The 16,404-nt window shown below is 40.2% G+C and overlaps 1 protein-coding gene across 9 annotated transcripts in view; it reads left to right on the top strand.

Annotated features, from left to right (window-relative positions):
- Positions 1-16,404, top strand: part of BMPR1B (bone morphogenetic protein receptor type 1B) — a 671,971-nt gene that overhangs the window by 577,834 nt on the left and 77,733 nt on the right. Inside the window, exon 1 of one of the 9 annotated variants that reach the window (XM_073638340.1) lies at positions 12,169-12,244. The exons of the other annotated variants lie outside the window; for them this stretch is intronic. The gene's annotated coding sequence lies outside the window, so the exon portion shown is untranslated. Of the gene's footprint in view, positions 1-12,168; positions 12,245-16,404 lie in introns of those variants that run through there. 9 annotated transcript variants of the gene reach the window in all.

The raw sequence follows: 16,404 nt of genomic DNA on the forward strand, positions 1-16,404 counted from the left end.
AAATGTAGAACAAGTATAATCAAGGTATTGTAACAAAGTAGGGTGAAGTCATGGTCCTTCCCCTTACATTATTCTGCTCTCAGATGAGGTAACAAAAAACAGGTTAAGGATTCCCTTTAATTAGATCTTTTGACCCTCCCATGCCCGATGTACTTATTTAAAAAAAACCTATGACAAAACCGCAACATAATCATTTTCTGAAGTATTTCCATCTGAGATTAAAATGAGCGTTTCATATTCTTGATATCAAGAATATAAAGCCATTCTGACATGGAAGTTTAAAAGAGTTATTCCACCCCCATTAGGTTTAATAGATCGATTTAAAGGGAATCTGACAGCAGGTTTTTCTGTGTAATCTGAGAGCAGCATAGCATAAGGCAATGCAGCCTGATTCCAGGGATGTGTCACTTACTGGGCTGCTTGGTGCAGTTTTGCTAGAATCCTTATTTCCTTCGTTTATAGAGGTAGCAGAGCTCAGAATGCTGAGCTGTGTTTAACCCCGTCCACACCCCTAAGGGGCAGCTTCCCGGGTACACTGTGCATTGTGAGCAAGCTGGTACTCAGTGGGGGGGTGAGGTTACACAGATTAGCCTGACTGCTGGTCGCATGAGCTGTAGTCCGTCAGTGATACTCTTCTGCTGATAAAATGCTCTTTGTATTAACTCCTTCACGCCGCAGCCATTTTCCATTTTTGCGGTTCCGTTTTTTCCTCCCTTTCTTCCCAGAGCCATATTTTTCTGTCCACATAGACATATGAGAGCTTGTTTTTTGGAACGAGTTGTACTTTTGAATGACACCATTCATTTTACCACATAGTGTACTGGAAAATGGGAAAAAATTTCCAAGTACGGTGAAATTTCAAGTGGGTTAACATAGTAACATAGTTTGTAAAGCCGAATAAAGACTTGCGTCCATCAAGTTCGACCTGTTAGTTCTGTAATTGCTGAAGTTGATCCAGAGGAGGGCAAAAACCCCAAATGATTTAGCCAATCTTCACCTGAGGAAAAATTCCCTCCCGACTCTGAAACCAGCAGTCAGAATAAATCTCTGTATCAACCTACTATTTTATTTTATTTTTAAGTATATGCTGAAATCTGCCTGGTATCTAGAAATGCATCCAGTCCCCGCTTGAACTGGTGTAGTGAATCCGACATTACCGTCTCCTCACTCCGTGAATTCCATATTCTCACTGCTCTTACCGTAAAGAACCCCTTCCTATGCTGGTGCTGAAACCTTTTCTCTTCCAGTCTTAGTGAGTGCCCTCTTGTTACCGTAATATCCCTCCTTTTGAACAAATCCCGGGCAAGATCTCTATACTGTCCCCTAACATATTTGTACACATTTATTATGTCCCCCCTCAACCTTCTCTTTTCCAGGCTGAACAGTCCTAGTTTTGCCAACCTCTCTGGGTATTGCAGTCCCTCCATTCCCCTTATTAATTTTGTTGCCCTCCTTTGTACCTTTTCAAGCTCATTTATATCCTTTCTATATATTAGGGCCCATAACTGAGCACAGTATTCCAAGTGTGGTCTGACCAGTGCTTTGTACAGTGGAAGAACAATGTTCTCCTCCTTTGCAGCTATACCTCTTCTGATACATCCCATTACCCTGTTTGCCCTTACAGCAGCGGCCTGACTTTGGGCACAAGTTGATTTAAACAATTATTATTTTTTTTTTTTTTTCATATTTTTTAAAACTTTTTTTACTTTTTACTGTATTTGGTAGGTTGAAGATGCGATCGTCCGATCGTTCATGCTATGTACAGTGATGCCGCAGCATCGCTGCATATAGCAGAAATCACAGTCTCCTTTGAAGCCCAGCCACAGGCAGGGTTTCAAAGGAGCTCCGTAATGACACGCGCGGGGGTCATTAGCTGACCCCCAGCGGTCATGACAACCCAACAGCAATCCGCGATCACGTCACAGGCATGCCGATGGGCGGAGGTAAGGACGCGTGTTAAATGCCGCTCGCAGCGGAAGTACCCGCACAGGCAGCGCTGCTCCCCGGTCCTCACTAATACGATTCGCCGGCCGCGACCAATCAGCGATTTTGGCGCCAAATTTAAACACCGCTCTGCTGATTGCGCCCGGTCGGCCGCATACATATTCTAGAATACCCGATGCGTTGGAATTGGGCCACCATCTAGTATATATATAAAAGGAAAATGGTGATAGTGATAGTAAAATCAGTCCAGAGGAAACATACGCATATAACTTCCAGACAGACTCCACACACGTTCTGGTTTGATAAAGATAGTGTTGTGGTTCATACAAGATTACCTGTAGAATGACGCACACTATAAGCTCATTAAATTACACGGAAAATATGTTTTTTTTGTATAAGAATTCAATTAGGTTCATTGCAGACTGGATAATAAGGTTCTTCCAGACAGATGAATATTACACAATGTTTATTTTATGTTCACCTTAGATAAACCGCTATAAGATATATGTGTTGGTCACAGCAATTATTGATCCATATGACTTCTGCTCATATCCGTTTACTCAAGGGACGGATCTACTGTAGCCAAAGTTGGGTATGCATCCATAGAAAGGTGTCTACCTGGAAAAGGTTTCTTTAGCTCTGCAGTCTTCTTCTCACACAAATGAAGTTAAAGGGAATATGTCAGCTGGTTTTTCTATGTAATCCGAGAGCAGAATGAGGGAGGGACAGAGACCCTGATTCCAACGATGTATCACTTCACTGAGTGCAGCCCAGCAATTTCTAACTGCTACCAAAACCAGATCAAAGGGATCAATTGGGCTAAGAAGATATGGTGTAGATAGGATACCCTATTGTAGAACTAAAACACCCTGCCTTGCCGCGGAGGTTGGCACCCTAAATACGAAATTGGTGCTAACCAAACAACCTACCATGGAAAAAAGACCAGCAATACAATAAAACCAATCAAAAGATGGCATAATTGGATGAGATGTGTATTCACAGGTAACAGCAAGAAAAGACTATAAAGGTGCACAAAAGCCTATGTAACCCAGCGACTAATTATATAAAGGTGCCAAGTGCTATATACAGATATAAAAATACGGTTGAACTGATAGTCAATTAACTGTGCAAATATCACAGGGAGAATCGCCACCGTTCTAATGGTCAGTGTTATTCATCCATTAGCCAAAGCAGCTCATAAATGTATAGAAATGGATATATATCACAGGTGTAATTGGTACAATATATGGTGTCAGGGTGGTTAATGCAAAAATGTGACACATACAATAACAGCTAACTAAGTGCTCATAGAAACCCAAGGAACATGTCCAGCACTGATTCCAGTATCAGACTCGAGGCGTTTCTCCTTTCAAAAGGGTCTTCAGGAGTGATAACCTGGATAATGCAACATAACAAAGGTATACTTAGCTGACTTCATGCCAGATGACTGTCATCATGCCAAGAATGGTGCCAAAAGATGAGGCATTACAGGAAAATGGTGGCCCATAGGTGGTGTATAAGATACCTATTGAACCTTTTGAAAGGGGAAACGCGTCCCTTTGAAGAGAATCTGTCACCAAGTCAAAAATGGGCAGTTTTTGCTCTTTATTCGCGCTGCTCCCCTAGGTTTTCAGTTGTTATTTTTATTTTTAATTGACAATATGAATTAAGAGATATGGGCCTTTTTATTTAGTGCTAATTTTGATGGTCTTTACTAAGGTGGCATTGCTCACTGGATTCTCTGAGGATGTGTCTGTAGGCTGCTTTACATTAATACCCTGTGAGCAATGCCTGCTTAGAAAAGACCATAAAAATCAGCACTAAACAAAAGGCCCAAATCTCTGAAGCCATATGGCGAATTTATATAAAAGTATAAAAAATACAGAATACTCGGGGAGCAGCAGAATAAAATAGTAGTTAAAACTGGACACTTTTAACCTGGCGACAGGTCTTCTTTAAACTGTTTTGTGTCCCTTCTACCTATATGGGGATTATCATTGTATGGAGGTTGAAGAACCCCACACAACCTATACACAATATCTCCAAGTCTTAGAAATGCCTGCAGCATGTTATAGAGGGGGCTCGGTAATTAGCACAGGCTTGTAGTGTAGGAGTGGTGATTTTGGTTATGCCCAGATAAAATTTGCAAGATTTTTATATTTTCTCTTTGTTCGTGAGAATTTGTTTTAATCAATATTTTTAGTAGGTATTAGCTTGACTTGCTGGGATTGAGAGCATCGCTGTAGAACATGTCGCTGTGATTACCGCTAGCTGTTTAGCTATACCGCCTCTACATTTTGGCTATACCGGATACATTCTAACTACTCCTTCTATTGGCCTAAATTGCTGCAAAATACTTCACTGCAAAATCAAGCTGATGAGGATGAGGAGCACTTGCCTTCAGGCGAAGACATGTTTTCGACAATTGGTAAAATTAGAGTCCGTGCTCGGAAAGCAGGCCATAGGTCAATTACTGCGGCTCTGTGTGAAAGACCTACTAGATCATGTCAGCGCCATAATATTGACTCGGCTAAATTTGTCTTCCCACCTGTAACCTTTTATTATTACATGGTGGGACTGCAAAGTCTCCAGGGGTCGTGAGTAATTAGAAACATACGTTTCAGAAAGCCTGTCTGTCCCTTCTCTTATGAAGTGTTTCCTGAGTTGGAAAAAGAGATAAAAGAATAAGAAAAATGAAGAAATGCAATAGAAATGGACACAGCAGCCTCTTTTAAATGTCATCTGCCATACCTAGAATGCTGCAGTCTTAGGCCTTGGCTACACTACACGTTTGAAGCCCTACTGATGGATTTTATCTATTAAGAGGAAGCTGGAGTCCACCCAGTTGCATACAACTCAATGTATTGCTTTGGACTGCAACTGTAGCTAAATAGTAAAAATCAAGCATGAACTACAAAAAGTAGCCCAGGCCTTAATGGCATACATACAAGTAACAAGTATGGCTGTTCTGCATGAACCTGGGGCTGAGCACACATGTATTGGTACTGGTTCAGTCTCTACACACAAGAAATGACAGCAAATGCCGCTAATCCGATCACTGACTAAGCGAGGGCACCACTGTGATTGGCTGAGAGGGCATTTCCTGCCAATGATGAGACAGGACCAGGAAGTAGAGACCTGCAAAGACCAGGATTATAGATGGTATGTATCAATTATTTTTTGAAACCAGTCTTAGCCCTTTGCAAAACATTGGACAACCCTCTTAAAGGGATCGTCCACAAGTAGACAACCCTTATTAAAAAAAATTGGTTTTGCTCTCAATGCTGTGTCCCCTACTGAACAATGTCACGTGACCACTGCAGCCAGTCATCAGCTACAGCCTTTACAGTTTTGTCTGAGTGGAAGAAAAATGTTAAAGGGGTTTTCCGGCCTTAGGCTACAAGTCTGCAGTCACTCTATGTGACTGCAGACTTATGAATCCTCACATCACACACACTCTGCTTACTTCTGGCCACATTCCAACTAGACTTGTCTGGCCTGTGAACAATACACTTACATTCAGTGAGGCTGTGCGCATCTAGTCGGCACATGACCACATGTATGCAAATCACATACTTTCGATCATGTACCCGCCGCTCCCGACACTGGCGCCGGAGAATACGCACAGCGCACAATGTTCACGTTGTGAGGATTCACAAGTCACATAAAGTGACTGCAGACTTGTACCCTAAGGCCGGACAACCCCTTTAATAATGGAGCTCTGATGAAGTCATCGGATGCTTGCAGGAGCTCAGGGACCTTCCAGTAGGTGTCTTAATGTTCTGAAAACCAGGAGAAACAGCAATTTATTCATTTACAATTATTTCAGATAAGAGATCACATGGGAAAGAGATTTTCAACAGAGTTTTCCCATAAGTACCCTATGTTGCTAGAGAGGCAAAACATTTTTTTCCATACCTCCCAAAGTCACCCTGGAGGACTGCGCTGCTTTCCACCCACGGCATTCCTCATGGTCATTGCTCTGTGGGTCTATTTACCATCTAGGCAGTATGCCAGCGTATGAGTACCATTTCCATGGAAACTTCTACTGTTTGCATATAATGCACGATATACTCTTTTAAGACCTATAGTTCTGTGCCACCATTGCAGTTACATTTTACTGTGTCATTATATAGAGTCTAAAAGCTGTTGAGAAGAGAACTAATCAATCACATAATGTTCTGTAGCCCCTTACAACAGGTTGGCTTACTTTACTGTATGGAATAGCACAAAGAGGCAACAAGAAAAAAAAATGAAAAGATATATATGTATTACGCTCCTCAACATTGAAATTGCTACACCAAAAAGGAAAAGTCATTGAATTATGGAAATCACAGGATTGATAGACTTGTTACTGATATGTAAATGATGATAAAAGGGAAACAACATGTTTAAAACATCTAAATGTATTCAGTATCAAGTATGTGTACTCTGCTTGGCACACTATCAATGAGGGTAATAATGTCTGAAGAATGATCTGCCATGCTGAATGCACTTAATCATCAAGATCCTCTGTTGGCAGCACCCTTTGCAATTGCCGACCAATGACATCCCAGATGCATGGGATGGGAGACAAGTCTGGAGACGCTGCAGGCCATGGTAAAATGTTTAGGCAATGTAGGCTGCTCACAGTAGCATGGGCAACATGTGTCCTGGCATTGTCATTTTGAAAAATGGCTCTTGGGACACTTTGGAGTCATTGTTACATGATTAATCCATTTTCTGTGAAATTGGACATCAGATCTCAAACACAAGGTGTCAAACAGTATCTACACAAACCATCAGAAGGGATTTACATGACCTTGGGCTACGAGCCAGATGTCCAGCTACTGGTGCTCCATTAACTTCACACCACCACTCTCAAAGGCTATCATGGTGCAGAATAATACAGCAATGAAAGCAGGAATGGAGGTCTACCCACTTCAGTCATGAGTCCAACTCTAGCCTTGGATAAAAGAATATCTGGCAATATACTTAGCCCTCATAGTTGTTACTGAATAAATGGTGATTTTTTTTTTATTTAGCCACCATTTTTTTATCATTTGCATATCATTATGTCTATCAATCCTTCCAGTGATTTCCAGAATTCCACAACATTTCCTTCTTAGTGTTGCAATTTCAATGTTGAGGAGTATATATATATATATATATATATATATATATATATATATATATATATATATATATATATATATATACTGTATATATACAGGGAAATGCAACAGCTGACATAAAGCTCGCACTTGCTGGGAACATGATGTGATGTGCCTAAGGATCCCCTTGGCTATCTGCGCTGATATCAACTCTCACCAGAAATATTACACATACATTTGATCTTACTTATCTGAAAGGTTAGACCACACACTTTTATGTGCTAGAATTGCTGAAAAGGCACTTAAAGACACGCCAATTGTTCTCGGTTTATTAAATAAGACTGTATGAGAGAAATCCCTGTGGGGGTGCATATAGAGTTGAGTCCTTATGGGTAATGGCAATAAGGGTGCTCCTGCACCTCCTGTGTGAAGGGATTTCTCCCATACGGTTTGGACCATCACAGCCTTCCCCAGAGCGACTATGTGAGCAAGGCCCAGGAGGGGGCCAAAACGCAAAAGTCGCCTCTAAACAAAAGAACTGTATTTTGTCGCCACTTGCACGTTTTTCTAAATCTCATTAAAACTTTTGCACTGAATCTCCTGAGTGTGCGGTGAAAATGTCTATACTCCACTGCTAGTAGACTGCAGCCATGGCAAGTAACCTAAACAATGAGCAGTAAACAATATCATTAAAAACTCCTCCATTTTTGAGAAAAAAAGAGTATTTTTAATAACAAGTAAATTGCAAAGTTGCTTATTTTTACATGTGCTTTGTCATATAAACCATTTATGATTATGAGAATAATCCTTTAAAGGAATATTCTGGTAACAAGAAGTTATCAATTATGTCACTGCTCTCTAGTATTTCCCAACTGGGGTATTACTGAAACCCCTCAAGGGCAATGTTGCACTCCAGTTATGGCAGCAGAAATGATACTGACAGGACACTGAATATGGTCAAATAGTCATTGCACAGGTAGCATCAATCAATAGGAGAGGGGGCCAGAACACAGGGGCATATGGACGGTGATTCGTTTTTATGTTCTTTCTTTTTCCAGGGGGCAAAATGTATAATTATTCATAAATTGGGTATATATTTTCTTTATAAATTCATAGGGCACATTGTATATTTAATCATTTATTCAGGTGATAGGCACAGTGTATATTTATTCATAAATTAAGGGGGCACAGTATATAATTATTCACAAATTAAGGGGGCACAGAGTATATTTATTCATAAATTAAGGAGATAGGCACAGAGTATATTTATTCATAAATTAAGGGGGCACAGTATATAATTATTCACAAATTAAGGGGGCACAGAGTATATTTATTCATAAATTAAGGGGGCACAGTATATAATTATTCACAAATTAAGGGGGCACAGAGTATATTTATTCATAAATTAAGGGGATAGGCACAGAGTATATTTATTCATAAATTAAGGGGGCACAGTATATAATTATTCACAAATTAAGGGGGCACAGAGTATATTTATTCATAAATTAAGGGGGCACAGTATATAATTATTCACAAATTAAGGGGGCACAGAGTATATTTATTCATAAATTAAGGGGATAGGCACAGAGTATATTTATTCATAAATTAAGGGGGCACAGTATATAATTATTCACAAATTAAGGGGGCACAGAGTATATTTATTCATAAATTAAGGGGGCACAGTATATAATTATTCACAAATTAAGGGGGCACAGAGTATATTTATTCATAAATTAAGGGGATAGGCACAGAGTATATTTATTCATAAATTAAGGGGGCACAGTATATAATTATTCACAAATTAAGGGGGCACAGAGTATATTTATTCATAAATTAAGGGGGCACAGTATATAATTATTCACAAATTAAGGGGGCACAGAGTATATTTATTCATAAATTAAGGGGATAGGCACAGAGTATATTTATTCATAAATTAAGGGGGCACAGTATATAATTATTCACAAATTAAGGGGGCACAGAGTATATTTATTCATAAATTAAGGGGGCACAGTATATAATTATTCACAAATTAAGGGGGCACAGAGTATATTTAGTCATAAATTGGGTTATCTAACATTCCCAACATGAAACAAATAGCATTCCCCCAAAAAAGTGCATGTGTGAACTTGGCCTAAATTTGGGATACAGTGTAAATTAACACTTTAGTGGATAAAATAGTTTTTGTGTTTTTAGTTGGACATAGTTACAATTTTATGCTGAAGATAAATTCGTGTTTTTCCTCTGACATCTCCAACTCTTTTTTCTCCTTGTGTGAGTAGAGTAGCTCCAACTATTTATCTAAATGGCTGATAAATGACTGTCAAGGTGATGTTTATAGTAGAACAGTTCCTGAGAAGAGAGTCAGCCCTATCTCCTAGACCAGGGTAGTCATAACTAATGATGCCTTTGCTTATACTATATGGCTCACAAGAGACAGCGGCCTCCTGAGTAGTGCAGTGTATATGACTCTAATGCAGTTTGTGTGTGACGGCGCCAGTCATAAAAGCTTCTCTTCATTCCTGCTGTTCTAATTAGCACAAACTGTTCGCCCCATTCGGGAACACAAGGCACGTATGTGTTTTATACGTCATTCTTATATGTCATTTTAGCAATTTTGCTGGTTATCTATTATTTTTTTTCATTTTGTTTTGTCAACAAAACTGTATGACACTACAATAGTATCTTTTTCCATTGTTACTTTTTAATTGTGAATTTTTCATTTTTTTAATCCCACAATGGAATTTTTCATTTTTTATTTTTAAGTATAATGTACTACAAAGTACTGTATCAGTATGCTAGTAACAGTATACAGATATATGGTCAGACAGCCGGAGCCTTCAGTCATCTGCCAAATAAGCAGGAGCCTCCTAAGGGTATGTGCACACGTTAAGTATTTGGCGCAGAAATTTCTGCACCATCTCCTGGCAGAAAAAATGCAGCGCCAAAAACTTGTGTTTTTCATGTTTTTGCTGCATTTTTTTGGGTGTAGATTTTTCTCCACTCATTAGTATGGGTGAAATCTGCAGCAAAAACGCAGAAAGAATTGACATGCTGCAGATTTATATCTGCACCAGATCTGCAAGTCACAAATAAGCAATGTGTGCAGGAGACTTCAAGATTCTCATTTACTTTGCTGGTATCCAGAAACCTTTCATGTTTTGTGGCAAATCTGCACTGAAAAACGCAACGTGTGCACACAGCCTTAGACTCTCCCTTTGACTGCCACATTCAGCACTCTTTAAATAGCGGAGATCATCCCTTGCTCCACTTGTGATCACTTGGCAAATTGTATAATGGCTATGTAAGTGCGTGTTGTCCATGTCAAGGCATACTACACTGCGTGCAGAATTATTAGGCAAGTTGTATTTTAGAGGATTATTTTTATTATTGATCAACAACTATGTTCTCAATCAACCCAAAAGACTCAGAAATATCCAAGCTTAATATTTTTGGAAGTTGGAGTGTTTTTTTTTTTTTTAGCTTTGGCTATCTTAGGAGGATATCTGTTTGTGCAGGTAACTATTACTGTGCAGAATTATTAGGCAACTTAATAAAAACCAAATATAATCCCATCTCACCTGTTTATTTTCACCAGGTAAACCAATATCAGTGCACAAAATTTAGAAATAAACATTTCTGACATACAAAAACAAAAACAACAAAAATTAGTGATCAATATAGCCACCTTTCTTTATGATGACACTCAACAGCCTTCCATTCATAGATTCTGTCAGTTGCTTGATGTTTTCGATCAACATTGCGTGCAGCAGCCACCACAGCCTCCCAGACACTGTTCCGAGAGGTGTACTGTTTTCCCTCCCTGTAGATCTCACATTTTATGATGGACCACAGGTTCTCTATGGGGTTCAGATCAGGTGAACAAGGGGGCCACGTCATTATTTTTTCTTCTTTTAGACCTTTACTGGCCAGCCACGCTGTGGAGTAGTTGGATGCATGTGATGGAGCATTGTCCTGCTTGAAAATCATGTTTTTCTTGAACGATACCGACTTCTTCCTGTACCACTGCTTGAGGAAGTTATCTTCCAGACACTGGCAGTAGGTCTGGGAGTGGAGCTTCACTCCATCCTCAACCCGAAAAGGTCCCACAAATTCATCTTTGATGATACCAGCCCATACCAGTACCCCACCTCCACCTTACTGGCGTCTGAGTCGGAGTGGAGCTCTCTGCCCTTTACTGATCCAGCCTCTGGCCCATCCATCTGGCCCATCAAGAGTCACTCTCATTTCATCAGTCCATAAAACCTTTGAAAAATCAGTCTTAAGATATTTCTTGGCATTTTATCTTATGTTTCTTGTTCAAAGGTGGTCGTTTTTCAGCCTTCCTAACCTTGGCCATGTCCCTGAGTATCGCACACCTTGTGCTTATTGATACTCCAGTAACGTTGCAGCTCTGAAATATGGCAAAACTGGTGGTGAATGGCATCTTGGCAGCTTCACACTTGATTTTCCTCAATTCATGGGCAGTTATTTTGTGTCTTTTTTGGCCAACACGCTTCTTGCAACCCTGTTGGCTATTTGCCATGAAACGCTTGATTGTTCGGTGAACACGCTTCAAAAGTTTGGAAATTTAAAGACTGCTGCATCCCTCTGAAAGACATCTCACAATTTTGGACTTTTCAGAGCCCGTCAAATCTCTCTTCTGACCCATTTTGCCAAGGAAAGGAAGTTGCCTAATAATTAAGCACACCTTATATAGGGTGTTGATGTCATTAGTCAAAACCCTCCTCATTACAGAAGTGCACATCACCAGATTTACTTAATTGGTAGTTGGCTCTCAAGCCTATGCAGCTTGGAGTAGGACAACATGTATAAAAAGTATCATGTGATCAAAATACTCATTTGCCTAATAATTCTGCACATAGTGTAGTCATGAGTCGTAACAGTCATGGTCCACGGTAGTCCATCTTATACTTCAACACAAATTAACATTGGGGATAAAAATGTCAGAGTTCTCTGATATCAGGGAGTAATTGTGTCCAATGGCCATTAGTGAACCATTTATTTATGGACAGTAGATAGATTTTTTTTCTTATCTAGAATTACCAGGTAGTTTAGATAATGGTAAAAAGTCCATTACTCAAGACAGTTGTTGTATTTCAGGTTGTTAAAGGGCAGAATGTGGAACAGAAGATAGAAAAAAACTTTTTCCTAGTTTTTTTTCACCATAAAGCCAAGAAATTCCAGAGGTTGGTATCATCTAGTAACACGTCAGAGCTTAGCCCTTTTGATAGACTGGATACATTTGTTCTTTATATGAACTCATCCTTCAGACCTGATTTATTCAATCTAGTAGATTATCACTGCATTCAATTCCTACCTATAGATGGTAAGAATTCTGGTGGTTGTCGTTTCATGAGCAAAGTGATTCCCCTGTAATCTCAGCGCATGTGGAACATTTGAGAAGAATATTCTAGTTGGCATGTCACTGCAACTTTGCAAATTGCAGACATGTGGTCATGTGAACTGTGAATAAAGGGGAATCATGACAGTGTGTGCATTGCAGCATGGTAAACCCCTTTAACATATTTAAAGCAGATCTATCACCAGATTGCACAACACAATCTGCATACATTACTCCTTCAGCAGGTTTTTGCTATATAATCCAAGAGCAGCATGGTGTAGGGGAAGAGACCCTGAACATACTGGGCTATGTTTTACTGTTTCAATATAATCAGTGTTTTATCAACAGGAAATTATCACTGTAGGACAACTGGCCTGGTGCCTGCTAGTCCCACCACACCTCCACCACTGATTAGCAGCTTTCTGTCAATATACAGTGTACACAAAAAGCTGCCAATCAGTGGTGTTGGCGAGGTTATATACAGCCCAGCAGTCCGAGCTCTGCTAGATCTGCAGCAGAGTAAACGGTGATTCTATCACAACTGTTGCATCCAGTAAACTGATACATTACTGGAATAAGGGTCTCTGTCTCTACATCATTCTGCTGTCAGATTATATAGCAAAAACCTGCAGACTGATTCTTTCTAATGGAAGTCACATCAAAATGTGCCACTACATATAATAGTATAGATGTGGCAGAGCAAATATACACAATTATCTCCATGATACCTGATAGACATAGGTTTTACTGCTAACAAGGTATCTATGTGGAAAGCAAATCATGACCCCTAATTCACTAGACTTCTTAAATTATCCTAATTTTTAGCCCAGACTAGGGCAAACTAAGTCCTGCAGGCTACATCTGGCCCTCTGGCTGTTCCAGTCTGGCCCATAGACCGAGACAGCCAAAGGACTGAAACAGTGGCCCATGGGCCGCACCATGCCCTCGCACGCTACCTGTCTGCCGCCTGCTGTCACCACTATCCGCATTCTCGGGATGCAAACAGCGGTGAATACATTGGTGGAGGATGGTGCCACCGGATCCATCGTCCACCAATCAGCGCGTGCATCGGCAGACACTGATTATGTAATTTCAGCGCGTCAGCTGTGCACTATGGAGAATCAGTGCAACAGAGTCAGGAGCAGAACGCTGGGGAAACAGGAGCGAGATGAGTATGTTTTTTTTTTTTTCATGTGCATGGGATGTTGTTATGTATATAAGAGGCTATATGGGGCTCATGCTGTATATGGGAAGCTATGTGAGGCTTATACTGTATATGGGAGGCTATGTGAAGGCTCATGCTGTTTATAGGAGGCTATGTTGGTCTCATGCTGTATATAAGAGGCTATGTGGGGCCCATGCTGTATATAAGAGGCTATGTAAGGGCTCATGCTATATATGGAAGGATATGTGGGGCTCATGCTGTATATAAGAGGCTATGTGAGGGCTCATGCTGTATATGGGAGGATATGTGGGGCTCATGCTGTATATAGGAAGCTCTGTGGGGCTCATACTGTATACAGGAAGGCTATGTGATGCTCATACTGTATATATGGAGGCTATGTGGGGCACATACTGTATATAGGGAGGTTATATGGGGCTCAGGCTGTATATAAGAGACTATGCAGGGATCATGCTTTATATTCAAGGCTATGTGGGGCTCATGCTGTATATGGGAGGCTATGTGGGGCTCATGCTGTATATGGGAGGATATATGGGGCTCATACTGTACATTGGAGGCTATGTGGGGCTCATGCTTTATATAGGGAGGATATGTGGGGCTCATGCTACATATAGGAGACTATGTGAGGGCTCGTACAGTATATAGGAGGCTATGTGGGGCTCATACTGTATATAGGGAAGCTATGTGGGGCTCATACTGTATATAGGAGGCTATATGAGGGCCCATACTGTATGTAAGAGGCTATGTTGGAGCTCATACTCTATACAGGGGGCTATGTGGGGGCTCATACTGTATATAGGAGGCTATATGAGGGCCCATACTGTAAGTAAGAGGCTATGTTGGAGATCATACTGTATATAGGAGGCTGTGTGGGGTCTCATACTGTATATAGGAGTCTATGTGGGGGCTCATACTATATGTAGGGGGCTATATGGTGACTGATTCTGTATGTAAGGGGCTATGTGGAGGTTCATATTGTATATAGCGAGCTACGTGGAGGCTTATACTGTATATAGAGGAGCTGTGTAGGCTCTTACGGTATATAGAGGGCTGTGTGTGGGCTCATACAGTATAGAGAGGGCTGTGTGCGAGCTCATACCGTGTATATAGTGGGATGTCAACATACTTAATTTTGCTCAATATTAAGGGATACAATTAATCTTTATATTAAATAATTATAATTAATATGTTCATTTTAATATTGAGCAGAATTAATTTCAGCCTATTGGTTTAGCCCTCCACAACATTCACAGTCTCTCATGTGGCCCCATGGGAAAATTAATTGCCCACCCCTGCTCTAGCCATTTTATGCCCCTTTGCCAACTCCAGACACTGCCCTCCCACTTAATGCTTCTTATTATTCATTTAACGTTATTCCTGGTTACTGGCCTATCCATTCCTGTAATGGCCACGACTGCCTTTTTGTGACCATAATGCTCTACTCTATATGTTCCCCTTTTGATAAATGTCTTGGAAACATATGTGTCTTTAAATAAAATGACCTGTCACTTTCCAATCAAGGAGAATACTGAGAAAAGCAGCTGAAGTGTATTATAGTGGTATAGCCAGGAGCTCACTTCTTAGCTGCTATATAACACATCACAGGTGCAGGATTAGCCCCAGTGTGGAGTGTGGCTTGTCCTTAATAGATGTCCCTTCACTTCTGTTCATCCTCACATGACTCCTATTATAACACTCTTATAAAGATTAGCGTTCTGGAAACAGTATTGATTGCACTGTGTCTGGCAGTGAATGTCATGTGCCAAGAGGGTTAGGATATTCATTGAAACCTGATCTGAAAAAAAATGTATATCCAAAGTGGTAATGTTTCACATTAAAGAACACAAACGTCTAAACTTTTAAATCTTGCTCAAAATCCAAATCATTCCCATAGCATACTGTATAGCTAATTGTAGGCAGGGCTGCCAACCATCCAGAAAGAGCTGCCAAGGACCCATACATTGTTCTTGCACTCCTGATTATGATCAATGCATACTACCCATTATCTACAAATATCAGAGCAAAAATATTAATCACTAAAAAAGTGACGCTCAGATTCTACTGGATTCTCCCATTCTTCACCAAATGAGTTAACTAAGAGTCTGTCAGGGAACTCATTCTGATGGCTTAATGGGAAAGTTTCTATTTCTTATCTATTATTTTTCTTTACCTCCTCTCAGCTGATTAATGGCCACACACCAAAGTTCCATGTGTGGGGGGAAACAAAGAGCTTATAAAAGCCAAACGGTGCAAGATTTTTAATGAAGCCGGATAGCAAAAATGATTTTTAGTCCAAAATACATGTATTTAAGTAAGGGGAAAAAAGGTGTCTACAGACATTATAATTTAGTGAATATGTGGTAAGTGTATGTTATAGCTGGAAAGAAATGGCAGTAGAATGGTTAACATTGTTTTCCGAGGGAGCAAAGTTAATATAGCACTCATTCAGTCTGAGCAAATGCAGCAAGGTTTACAAACACAGAAAGGCTTTTAGTTTGGGAGAGCGTTTACCGTGAATCGTTCCAATCCTTTTTGTGGTCAGAATTGATTGCTGTTGTCCCACAAGTGCAATTAATTGCAGAGTGAAGTGGAGAAGCCTTGACTACGGGAGAAACATAAAGAGGATTTAGCACATATTTCTTGTTGTACTGCAACAAATCAAAATACGGCAGAGCTGTATTAACATATGCTGGGCGACAGCTAGTGCGATTCCAAGACGGTATAAATTGTAATAAAAGCGCAGTTTATAGTTTATTGCTGTCCTACTGTCTTCAGCAATGTTCTCATCACGATAAACTAGATTGTAAAGCATCTTCATTTTA

Source organism: Phyllobates terribilis, unplaced genomic scaffold (assembly GCF_046119375.1).
Source record: "Phyllobates terribilis strain yellow unplaced genomic scaffold, ASM4611937v1 Scaffold_1__5_contigs__length_1240528914, whole genome shotgun sequence".
NCBI classification, from domain to species: Eukaryota; Metazoa; Chordata; class Amphibia; order Anura; family Dendrobatidae; genus Phyllobates; species Phyllobates terribilis.